The sequence below is a fragment of the Zea mays genome, chromosome 1, assembly GCF_902167145.1.
Source record: "Zea mays cultivar B73 chromosome 1, Zm-B73-REFERENCE-NAM-5.0, whole genome shotgun sequence".
NCBI classification, from domain to species: Eukaryota; Viridiplantae; Streptophyta; class Magnoliopsida; order Poales; family Poaceae; genus Zea; species Zea mays.
In genome coordinates, this window is record NC_050096.1 from 289928510 (window position 1) to 289940521 (window position 12012).

General features: G+C 53.8%; 1 pseudogene; it reads left to right on the plus strand.

Moving 5' to 3' along the window:
• The first annotated feature begins 1 nt into the window (after position 1).
• Positions 2-1404, plus strand: LOC103645655 (pentatricopeptide repeat-containing protein At3g29290-like; annotated as a pseudogene).
• Positions 1405-12012: the final 10608 nt, after the last annotated feature.

Below are 12012 nucleotides of genomic sequence, written 5' to 3' on the forward strand. Positions count from 1 at the left end.
AATGCCGGACAGGAAATCTGAGCATGGGGTGTCGAGGCTGCACTTCCTGGAGAAGAGGGACGAGGAGACGCTGCCAAGAAGGTTGATAAAGCTCAGCCAAAACAACAAGGTCAGAAGTGCCACTGAGCTGTTTGATTCAATGCGCGCATCTGGGCTGCAACCGAGCGCACATGCCTGCAACTCCCTGTTGCCTTGCTATGTGCGTAGAAGTCCACTGGCGGATGCAATGAGGATATTTGAGTTCATGAAGGCGAAAGGAATGGCGACAGAGCACACGTATTCCATGATACTCAAGGCTGTTGCGAGCAATCAGGGTTATGTTTCTGCATTGGAAATGTTCAATAAGATTGAGGAGGAGGAAGAGCCAAAGAAAATCATTGACGTAATTGTTTATAATACGATGATATATGTTTGTGGAAGAGCGAAAGAATGGATGCTTGTGGAGAGACTATGGAGAAGGCTAGAGCAACATTCTTTGAATGGAACTTTACTGACATATGATTTGTTAGTCAGCATATTCGTGCAATGTGGACAGTCTGAGTTAGCAATTGCTGCATATCAGGAAATGCTCCAGAAGGGACTTGATCCGAGCGAGGATATAATGAAGGCTATCATTGCATCCTGCACTTAAGAAGGGAAGTGGGAGTTTGCAATGTCAACATTTAGTAGAATGATGAGGGCTGGCATGAATCCCAGTTTAATTTTGTTCAACTCAATCATCAACTCACTGGGGAAGGCTGGCCAAGATGAACTCGCCTTTAGGATGTACCATCTGCTGAAACAATCAGGCCTTAAGCCTGATCAATATACATGGATCGCACTGTTGTTGGCATTATACAGGTCCGAGCGATGCTGGGATTGCCTAAAGCTTTTCCATGGAATCAAAGGCAAGCATCCGACACTCTTAAATGATCATCTCTACAACACTGCTTTGATGTCCTGTGAAAAGCTTGGTCAATGGGAACATGGTTTGCAGCTGCTGTGGTTGATGGAAAAAAGAGGACTGAAATTATCAGTGGTATCTTACAATCATGTGATAGGTGCTTGTGAGGTTGCTAGCAAGCAAAAAGTTGCTCTTAAAGTGTACCAGCGCATGATTAATCAGAGGTGTTCGCCAGACACATTCACACATTTGTCTGTTATACGAGCTTGCATCTGGGGATCTCTTTGGACTGAAGTAGAGGATATATTGGAGGTACTGCTTTCATTTGAGTTATTTTATTTCTGTTCAAACGACAAAAGACTTGAATTCCCATTTTCTTAAATCTGACTTTGGTTCTTCAATGCTACACTTATCTTTGCTTAATTATTTAGCAATCTTCTATGGCTACACTGTGGATGGATATACAGATGCAAATCCTTGCTAGACGTGTTCTTTTTTCCCAGTTTTTCTTGGTCATATGAATGCAATCACCGTATTAATGCAATTGAATTTGAAGAGCTCAAACTAAAATAGTTGCGCACTAAGTTTGCAGTGAATTATCCAAGTGCCTGCTCATAAATAAAACAACATAATATGAATGATACTGGTTGGCATGTGCAGCAGATAGGACTCCAACCAGTATCCATCAAAACAAACAAGCACATACCAGTGAACGAGGCTCGAGGGAGCCGACGGCGAGGAGGATCCAGGTGGGGACGTGGTCGGACGCCGCCCCGCGAGGAGGCCGAACGCCTTGCCGGCGTCCTTGGCGACGGAGAGGCCGTTGAGCTGCAGCTGCGTGAGGCCCATGAGCGTCTTCAGCGCGTGCGAGTAGTTGGAGAAGGTGTAGTTGTTGCCGGAGATGCACTGCACCCACACCGCCGTCACCAGCCCCAGCCACCGCCCCCAGCGCGTCCCCGCCATTAGGGCCTTTCCAAACACCTGAAGAAAATGTCCAGCCCAGTCGCTTGCTTGCTTCGAGTTCAAGCCGACGCGCGTTGGTTCGCTTGGTGCTTGGTCGTGTGTCCAGATGAGGAGGAGGAGGTACAGAAGGGGCGGTGGAGGCATGGGGAGGTTCGCGACGGAGTGGATCTGCAGGCAGGAGGGGTTGCGGCAGCCCACGAGGCGGGAGGAGGAGTTCTTGGGCGATGGAGGCGGAGGTTCTTGAGAGCGGGCGTAGCGGGTGGTGGTGGCGAGAGATTCGCGCGCATGCGACTGCTGCGGCGATGCGCACGAGGAGGGAGGCCGGTTGGTGGGGGATTCGCCGCGGGCGAGAGGGGGATCGCGGTGGGGGGTTCGGTCGTGCGCGTGATCCGCGGGCAGGAGAGGAATCGTGGCGGGGACACCGAGCTCATGGCGAGGAGATCATGGCGAGGAGATCCGCGGGGAAACGCGTAGCTCGGCGCAGAGAGGTTGGCAAGGCTCATGGCGAGGAGATCAAGCTGGAGGTTGGCGCGGAGCTCGGCCGGCCAAGCTCGTCGCGGCGAGGAGGGTGGAAGTTGCAGAGCGCATCGAGGAAGGGAAGGGCTGGTGGGCGAGGGGGAGAGCGATGTGGGGATCGTGGGAGGATGGGCGTCGGTGGAGGACTGGAGAGAGCGCATCGGACGGGGGAGGAGCTCCACGGCATATTGGACGATCGAGATAGCTAGATGGCAGAACGGCAGAACGGATAGAGGCAGACTACTCTTACATACTTAATAGGTAGTAGAGATTATATGACCCAAGAACAGGACTTCATTGATCCAGAATTCACATTTGCTCAACTTGGCATACAACTGGTGCTCTCGCAATCTCTGCAATACCATCCTCAAATGATCTGCGTGCTCTTCTTCGCTTTGAGAATAAATCAGAATGTCATCAATGAATACCACCACAAACTTATCGAGATAATCCATGAATACACTGTTCATCAGATTCATGAAGAAGGCTGGTGCATTGGTCAAACCAAAAGACATCACTGTGAACTCATACAAACCTTACTTGGAAATGAATGTCGTCTTCGGAACGTCCGAAGGTCGGATCCTGAGCTGATGATAACATGACCTCAGATCAATCTTGGAGAACACACTGGCTGCTCTCAACTGGTCGAACAGATCTTCTATTCTGGGCAAGGGATACTTGTTCTTGATCGTGACTTCATTCAAAGCTCGATAATCGATACACATCCTTTTGGTGCCATCTTTCTTCTCCACAAATAGGACAGGAGCGGCCCAAGGCGAGGTGCTTGGCCGGATGTAACCTTTCTCTGACAGCTCATCAATCTGCTCCTTAAGCTCAACCAACTCTGGTCCAGATATTCTGTAAGCTCTCTTAAAGATAGGGGCGGTTCCAGGAAGAAGCTCTATGGCAAACTCAACTTTTCGCTCTGGTGGCATACCCGGTAAGTCTTTTGTAAACACATCTGGGAACTCAGACACAACCTTGATACTCTCAATTGGGTCTGCTTCACTGCTACCGACAGCCATCTGATAACAACTTCCTTTCTTCGGCTCAGGCGGGACTAACTCGGTCACCACTTCCTCTCCTAGTGGGGACACCAACTTGATTGTCCTCTTATCACAACTGATAATTGCCTGATACTTATCTAGCCAATTCATCCCTAGGATGACATCTATTCCCTGAGTACCCATTACTATGAGGTTGGCGGGAAACGCTATCCCCCTTATTTCCACACATACATTCAAACAAATGCTATCGGCTCGAATTCTACCACCGGCTGAGTCAATTTGAATGGGGGTTGACATGACAGTAATTGGAAGGTTATGTGCTTCTACCCATGATGCAGTAATGAAAGAATGTGTTGCTCCAGTATCAAATAACACTTCTGCAATATGGGAGTCGACTGGGAACATATCTACTATCATGCCGGGGGTCTCCGGAACTGCTTCAGCCTCCAAGTGGTTCAGTCTCCCATGGTTATAGCGCGGCTGAGAGCGATTGCCTGCTCCAGGCTGAGGCACATTCTGCTTTGCTGGGGCATTGGGGCCTGACTGCTGCAGGGCTGCCTTCTTCGGACATTGCATCACCCAGTGGCCTTACTCTCCATAGTGGAAACAAGCTCTGTTTCCAACCCGAGCTGGTGCTGCCTGACTGTTCTGCTGGTTTGCTGGGGCAGGAAGACGAGGTGCCTGCTGATTCTGCCTCTGGAACTGACCTCCTGACTGATTGTTCTGACGGTTCTGGTACTGATGCTGAGGATACTGCCTTTGGAACTGCTGATGTTGCTGAGGTGGACGCTGGTTCTGCCTGAACTGCTGAGGTTGATTGCCTGAGAAACGAGGACGATTGCTGCTTCCAGGCTGAGGTCCACTGATCTTGCGCTTACGATCCTCCATCTCCTTACTCTTCCTTTCTGTCATGATTGCTCTGTCAATCAGGTGCTGGAATGTTGGGAAGGTGTGATTCATCAGCTGATACTGAAGAGGGTCAACCAAGCCTCTCAGGAAACGGTACTGCCGCTTGGCGTCGGTGTTGACATCTTCAGGAGCATAGCGAGACAACTGCAGAAACCTGTCCCGGTACTCATTGACAGACAATGGCCCCTGCTTGAGGGCCACGAACTCCTCCTTCTTCACTGTCATCAGACCTGCAGACACATGGTACTGACGAAAGCTTGCTCTGAACTCTTCCCAAGTGATGGTGTCGGGGTGGGCATGGGTGGCGAGGTAAGACTCCCACCATGATTGGGCTGCTCCTCTCAACAAACGGGGACCATACAGGACTTTCTCCCTGTCATCACACTGAGCGGTATGCAACTCCCGCTCCACAGTGCGCAGCCAGTCTTCAGCATCCATGGGGTCAGAAGAATGAGCAAACGTTGGTGGATGACCTCTCATGAATTCAGCACGCTTGTCTCTGGGCATCTGAGGCATCTGAGGCTGAGGTGGGGCCTGCTGTTGTTGTTGCTGCTGCTGCTGAATGGCAGCCAGAGTCTGACCGATGGCTTGGACTGCCTGAGTCTGCATCAGAAACATCTGCTCAATCGACATCGGGGGCGGGGGCGGCAGGTGCTGTTGCTGGGGCACCTCCTCCTGCTGAGCACGCCTTCCTCCTCTGCGCCTGTTCTTTGACATCTGCAGAATGCAACCACACATCAGAACTGATCTGGCAAATCTTGCAGCATAAGAAAAGAGTATAGAATCCTTCAACAGCACTGAACAGATGAGCATCTTCACTGATCTCCAACACAGACCACACAACTTCTCAGATAAAGAGGAAAGTGGAATAAAAGGTTTCCCAACTATATAACTAACTCCATTAACATAATAGGTAAACCAAAATGCAGGGGATACCCACACTCTGGTGACAGTCATTACAAAGATCCAAATCAAACATAGTTCATCATGACAAACATAAATGCACAGGATATAGCAAACCACCCTGTCTAACTAAGACCAACTAAGGGCGAGACTAACGCTAAGACTGTAGCTTCTACGTATATATTTTGTATTAATTACAAGATCCAACTCTAACGATCTATGGTTCTAGATTTATCTTGGTCTTGCAGTCGGGATTGCCATAAGGCTGGCGTCCACGCCGAGGTGAGCGGTACGGGTGCTGAGTCCCGACGGGAGCGGGGGAACCATCATCCAGGTGACGACGCTCCGCGCGCTCAGACCGCAGCAGGGCGATCTCAGCACGAGCCCTACTCAGCTCGTCTAATGCATGGTCGAGCTCCGTGTTTAGCACGGCGGCTAGGTTGACTATGCTGCTTAACCTAGGATTGTCCTCACCAACAGGTGAAACAATCACGCCTCCTGTGCTGCCAGATGGACGGCGGGGGTAATACTTCAGGTCAAGACCGTCAGCTACCCCACCGAGAACCGAGCAGTAGTGCGAAAGCGCACGCCGTGCAGCATCTTGCATGGCCGCCTCAGCTGAGTCCCGCTCAGAGATAGAATAGTGCTCCGAGCAGGCCTCCGCACCCTGGAGACTACTCTCCGGACGGCGCACCAAGCAGGTCGCCTCCCAGCGGTCCGGGTAGACTCCGCGACTATGCTGGTAGACCACACAGCGATACTCGATGGACCAAGTACGCCGGTTAAGTGCCCGACGTAGCAGGGTGTCGAGTGCATCATGGAAGTTACACCCGCGAGCAGCATCGCGAGTGATGGGTCGAGCAACCCATCCTTCCGGCTCCTGGTCAGCAGAGAGGTCGGTGTCGTGGCTCGAGCTGTCGTCGCCACCTCCGTCGTCTGAGTCTCCTCCAGCAGCTACTCCAGAGGCTGGGGCACCCAGTGGTGGTGCAGGGGGCGCCTCCAGGGGAAGCACAGGGGAGCAGCTCCTCACGGACTCTATCTCCTGTTGGAGCGAGAAAGAAGAGCCCTGCTGCTCCTGCTCCTGTCGTTGACGTTCCTGCTCCTCATGCAGGCGGTGGTGCAGTCTCTCCAAATGGCTAGACTGTACGGCCACGGGACGGCGAAGCGGACGCTCAGCAAGGCGGGAGGGTAAGAAGGGGATGACGGACTTTCGTGCAGTGTGTCTAAGTCGAGCCATCTACAAAAGACCCGCAAGCAAAAGAGTGAGAACAGAATTAATATGACCAGCAAATAGTGAACCATAAGTAAATGAAGGATTAGAATAAAACATAATTTTCAGCAAGGTATAATATATAGTAGAACATAGGTTTGGTCGGTATGACCAACTTTTGAGGGGATATCAAAGTCAAGGCAGGGACAGAGGTCTATAATCCTTAGAATGACCATTCTATTCTAGGTTAGCGGTCCTACAGTCAGCACAGCTTTGATACCACTTATGTCACACCCGGTTTTAGAAGGCAAACCGAATGCGAACCATGTACGTGCCAGGATCAGTTATTCACGTACACAGCAGTTACATAACATGGACATCATCACACAGTGCTCAAAATAGTATTAAGAGGGAAATAATAGTCGATTACATCATACGTCTGAGACGTCCATATAGTCCTTACAATAAATCAAAGTGCGAAAAAGAAACGTAGATAAACGCGACCTTCACAGGCAGCCGACTGGGGGTTGCCGCTAACCCACGCCTAGAACTCGTCGTAGTCTTGGAACTCCTGGAAGTCTCCTTCCACAACTTCATCTTCGCCTGAGCAGTGGTTGCAATGCTGACAACCTGGGGATGGGGGGGTTTGGTGTGTAGAGCAAGGGTGAGTACACATCAACATACTCAGCAAGTATCCTGTTTGGCTGTAGTGGACTAGCTTTATGTGGGGATAAGTCAAGCAGTTGCTTTTAGTTGGTCAGATTATTATTTACTAATAGAAAGCCAGGTTTTAGCATTAACCCAAGGTATTAGCTCGATGTACCCTTTCCAAACGGAAAGAATACCACTTACCAGCACCATCATCATAACCAAAACCATCAGTCTCATTGCCACCTGTAAACCAAAGTGTCTCTGATCAAGTACCACTAATCACTAGAGCTCCCTTGGCCGCTCATAACCGCGAGCACGGCTGATATATCAGTTCTCAAACACTCTGCAGAGGTTGTGCACTTTACCCACAAGCCGTGATTCCCATTCTGCCCGGAGATCATGACTCTCCATTGATCACTACCAAGGTGACCCAGCAGGGCATCACTACGTAGCCTTTACAAAGATTCCCCGGGGCTGTAGCCACCCGTTAGGTTTCCTAAATGCACCGCACTCCTCCCCAAGGGGCGAACCCAAACTTGGCAGAGCGAGCCGCATACACCGAGCCCCATTGACGGCACGACGGCTAAGTGATCTACACCCGGATCCTCTAATTATTCAGCTAAGGGCATCCCATTCCACCCTCATGGTTGCACTGTTTTCCCGGGCGGTCATCCATAGAACAGGTCCTTACGGAGAGGCACTCGAGAAACCGCTCGAGCCCCCTTGAAGACCACAAGTATAACATCATAACAAGAGAGGGGAAAACAACGTATCATAGATAATCTCATCATGTTCATTGATTAGAGTTAAGCAATAGCATAAAGCTAAACAATAATAATCCAACCCAAATAGGTGAACAAGGACATGGATAACAAAAGCTAGTCAATCCTTAGGCATAAATGTGTAAAGCGGGAGGTGAATTAAAGAATGAATAGGACAAAGATAGGTCAAGGGACACTTGCCTCCACCAACCGACTGCTGCTCAGGGGCTTCTCCTACGAGTTCCTCGGGCTCTTCAACCGGATCGTTCTCTATGCGATTGCAAGCATACATACATCCATCCATTCAAATTAGGAAACAAACAGTACACCATACAAGAGAACAAATAAAGTAAATATGCATAAAATATCACATACGATAATGAACTCACCATGGTTAGAAAGAAATGGGGAAAGGTCTCGCGAGAGTTAAAGCTTATGCCCGAGACGCACTATGGGTTGATGAATAACTAGACGTCACGTGTTCTAATTCCAATTGGTTCTAACAAAAGAATTAGCTACATGCACTAATGTAAACGTGACCACTTTTAGTAGATTAACATTGAATGAGTTAGACAATTAGATATACAAATTAACTAACGTAACCAATTTCCAAATTGAGACTCCTATCTTATTAATATGAACAATGGGATTAGCGCGCATAGGACACGGGGGGGGGGGGGGGGTAGACGGGGGCACGACGGGTCGTGCCAAAGCACGCGCACTACGCGAGCACGCACGCGAGGCCGCACGCACATGCCACGAACTAGCCATGCGCTAGCCGAGCTCAAAGCCGTGCGCCATAGGCACGCTGGGCCGAGCTCAAGGCCACGCCGGGGCCGTCACGACTCGAGCAAGGCACGGCAGGGTGAGCGGGCAAGCGCGGCGGGGCAAGCGAGCACGGGCGAGCGAGGACGCGGCCGGGCGAGGACACGGCCGGGCGAGGACGGGCGCGGGCGCGGGCGATCGAGCCAGGGCGCGACGGGGGTGGCCGAGCTGGGGCACGGGGCGGTCGAGTTCGCCGGGGGGCGGCGGCCGAGCTCGCCGGGAGGCGGGCGACCGAGCCGGGGCGGCGCGGGGCGGGGCGGACGGGCCGGGCGCGACGGGGAACGCCGGGGCGGGGCTCGCCGGAGCAGCCGAGGGCGGGGCGGACGGGGGCGGGGCTCGCCGGAGCGGCCGAGCCGAGTGGCTGGGGTCAGGGCCGAGCGGGGTGAGGCGGCCGAGGCTGGGGACGACGCGGTCGGGGGCGGGGGCGGCGCGGCCGGGCGCGGGCGAGGCCGGAGACGGCGCGACCGGGGACGAGGGCGACGCGGCCGGGCGCGTGCGAGGCCGGGGACGGCGCGGCCGGGGACGGCGGACGGGGTCGGGGGCGGCGCGGCCGAGGGCGGGCAGCCGGGCGCAGGGCGGCCGAGGCCGGGGCCGAGCTCGCCGGAGGCGGCCGAGCTCGCCGAGGCCAGGCGAGCGCGAGGCGAGGGCGGGGCCGGGCGCGATGGGGCGCGGGGAGAGCGCCGGAGGGAGGGGAGGGAGGAGGGAGGGGGGAGGGAGGAGGGAGGGCCTCACCGGAGGATAGGACGGCGCGGCGGCGGCGCCGGGGAGGGGCGGCGGCGGCGCGGGGGAGGGGCGAGGGCGGCGGCGGCTAGGGTTAGGGTGAGGGAGAGAGAGAGGGGATGACGGGCGGGGCCCGCGGGGAGGATTTTTGGAAAAAAGAAAAGGGGAGGGGGCGGTTGGGCCGGCTGGGCCCAAAAGGGGGGGAGGGGGCGCGCGGCTGGGCCGCCAGGCCGGCCCACGGCGAGGGAGGGGCGGCTGGGCCGCCGCGAGGCCCACGCGGGAAGGGGAGGGGGCGGTTGGGCCAGAAGGGGAGAAGGGGGGAGAGAGAAAAAGAAAAGGCTTTTCTTTTTCCTATTTTCCACCTTTTCTTATATGCCTAAATCTCCACTTCACTCAACCACAAACAAAAGAGTGCATAATCCGGCATGATGCAACAAACAAAAATAGTTCTAGGTTTTGGTTACACAAGATGTCGAGCTAATTCTCGCTATAACTTTTGAAAAGATCAAAACTTAGCGAGAAGAAAAGGGAAAAAGGAAAGAGTAACGCCTGAATTTGGTGAGAGAAAAGAAGAAAAAATTCTACCCCAAATTCAGGGCTTTACAGCCTTATGGCAGCAGCATCCGCCCTGAGGTCATCGCTGCTGCTGTTCAGTCGCCCGGAGCAGAGGTCGTTGTCGTTGCTGCTCTTCGGGCGTCGGTGAGCCGCCTGGGGTTTCGTCGCCTTGCAGGCCCTCCAGCGTGGGGGGTTGTTCGTACCTGCGGGGTGGAACCGAAGTTCCGTTTGTAATGGCACCTTGAATGTCGGTGACTGTTCATTGTGGTTGTCGGGGCCTGAACATGTATGTATTTTTGGCACGGAGCCATGTTTCTTCCTCATTTTGGCACTGAACCGCTTAACCAAGTGTGAGTTGCCTCGTGCGAAGGTGATGAGTGAGGTATCCGTATACCAGAGGTGTAGGAGTCCCTCGGCTCGGTCGGCCTTGCCGCCCGAGGCTTCTCTTGCTTAGTCAAGGGAACCCTCGGCCGCTCTTCGATGAGCCGAAGCCGGAGGCAGCGGTGTTAGCATGGACAGAGGAAGAGTAGGCTCGAAAAGAAGACTTCGTCGGCCGGAGCCTGACCGGGCCGTCCACTGGCAGGACCAGCGCCGGAGTCGAGTTGCCGAGGCCATGAGCCGGGCCGATGTCCTCGGGGGACAGCTGGCTGAGGCTTCGGGGCGACCGGCCGAGGCGTCTGCTCGGGCCGGATTCCTGAAGAAGACCCTGGCGGCGATGGCCCAGGCACGGTGCCGATGTCGTCCTTCGGAGTGGAGACCCTCCGACCGTGTTGCCGTCCGAGGCTCGGTCGGAACTTTGCCGAAGGTGGAGTTGACGCCGAGGGTGTTGCTGCTCCCCCTCCGTCGACGTCTGAGCCTGCAGGATCGGTTCATCTTGTAGTGTGCGTATGTTTTCTGCGGCCGTCGAGGCCCAAACACACTGTCGTCGCGTTGTAAAGCTGCGTTTCTTTTCCTCTTGTTTCGAGTATCTGGACTTTTTTGTCGGTAACAGAATTGTTTGTCCGAGCAAAAGTTACTTTTCACGGAAGGTGATGAGTGAGGTATCCGTATCCTGGAGGCGTAGGAGTCCCTCGGCTCGGTCGGCCTTGCCGCTTACGTGTACTCTTACTCGTCCGTAGGATTCTGCTATCGATATAGTCGAGAAGGCACGAAAAATCGTTTCGGCAGAAGAGTTTTCGAGCATTAAGACTTGTTCGGTCCGCGAAATCGCTTATCCGAGCGTGAGTTACTTATCGCAGAAGGTGATGAGTGAGGTATCCGTATCCCGGAGGCGTAGGAGTCCCTCGGCTCGGTCAATCTTGGCTGCTTACGTGTACTCCGTCGTTTTCAGGATCCCACTTTCGAAGTAGTCGAAAAGCACGAAAGACGTTCTGGCAGAAAAGACCTTTTCCGAGGAAAATTTTGACGCAGAGGGGGTTCCCCCCTTCTAGCCCCCGAGGGAGGGTCGGGCTTTGCCGAGGCAAGGCTGGCCCTTCCTTGATGGTTAGATTTTGTATGTGAATGAGGTGTACGAACGACTTGAAAGCATCTTAAGGGTAGAAGCAACGTAGCTGTCGGATGTTCCAAGCGTTGCTGTAGACCTCGCCTTGACTGTTGGCCAGCTTGTATGTCCCGAGCTTCAGAACCTTGGCAATGACGAACGGCCCTTCCCAAGGAGGCGTGAGCTTGTGCCGCCCTCGGGCGTCTTGTCGCAGCCGAAGCACCAAGTCGCCCACCTGGAGGTCTCGGGACCGAACCCCTCGGGCGTGGTAGCGTCGCAGGGACTGCTGATACCGTGCCGATTGTAGTAAGGCCATGTCCCGAGCCTCTTCCAGTTGGTCCAGTGAGTCTTCTCGGTTTGTTTGATTGCTTTGGTCGTCGTAGGCCCTCGCCCTCGGGGAACCGTATTCTAAGTCTGTGGGCAAAATGGCCTCGACCCCATAGACTAGAAAGAACGGTGTGAAGCCTGTGGCTCGGCTCGGCGTCGTCCTCAGACTCCAGACCACCGAGGGGAGCTCCTTCATCCATCGCTTGCCGAACTTGTTGAGGTCGTTGTAGATCCTTGGCTTGAGTCCTTGCAGAATCATGCCGTTGGCACGCTCTACTTGCCCATTTGTCATGGGGTGAGCC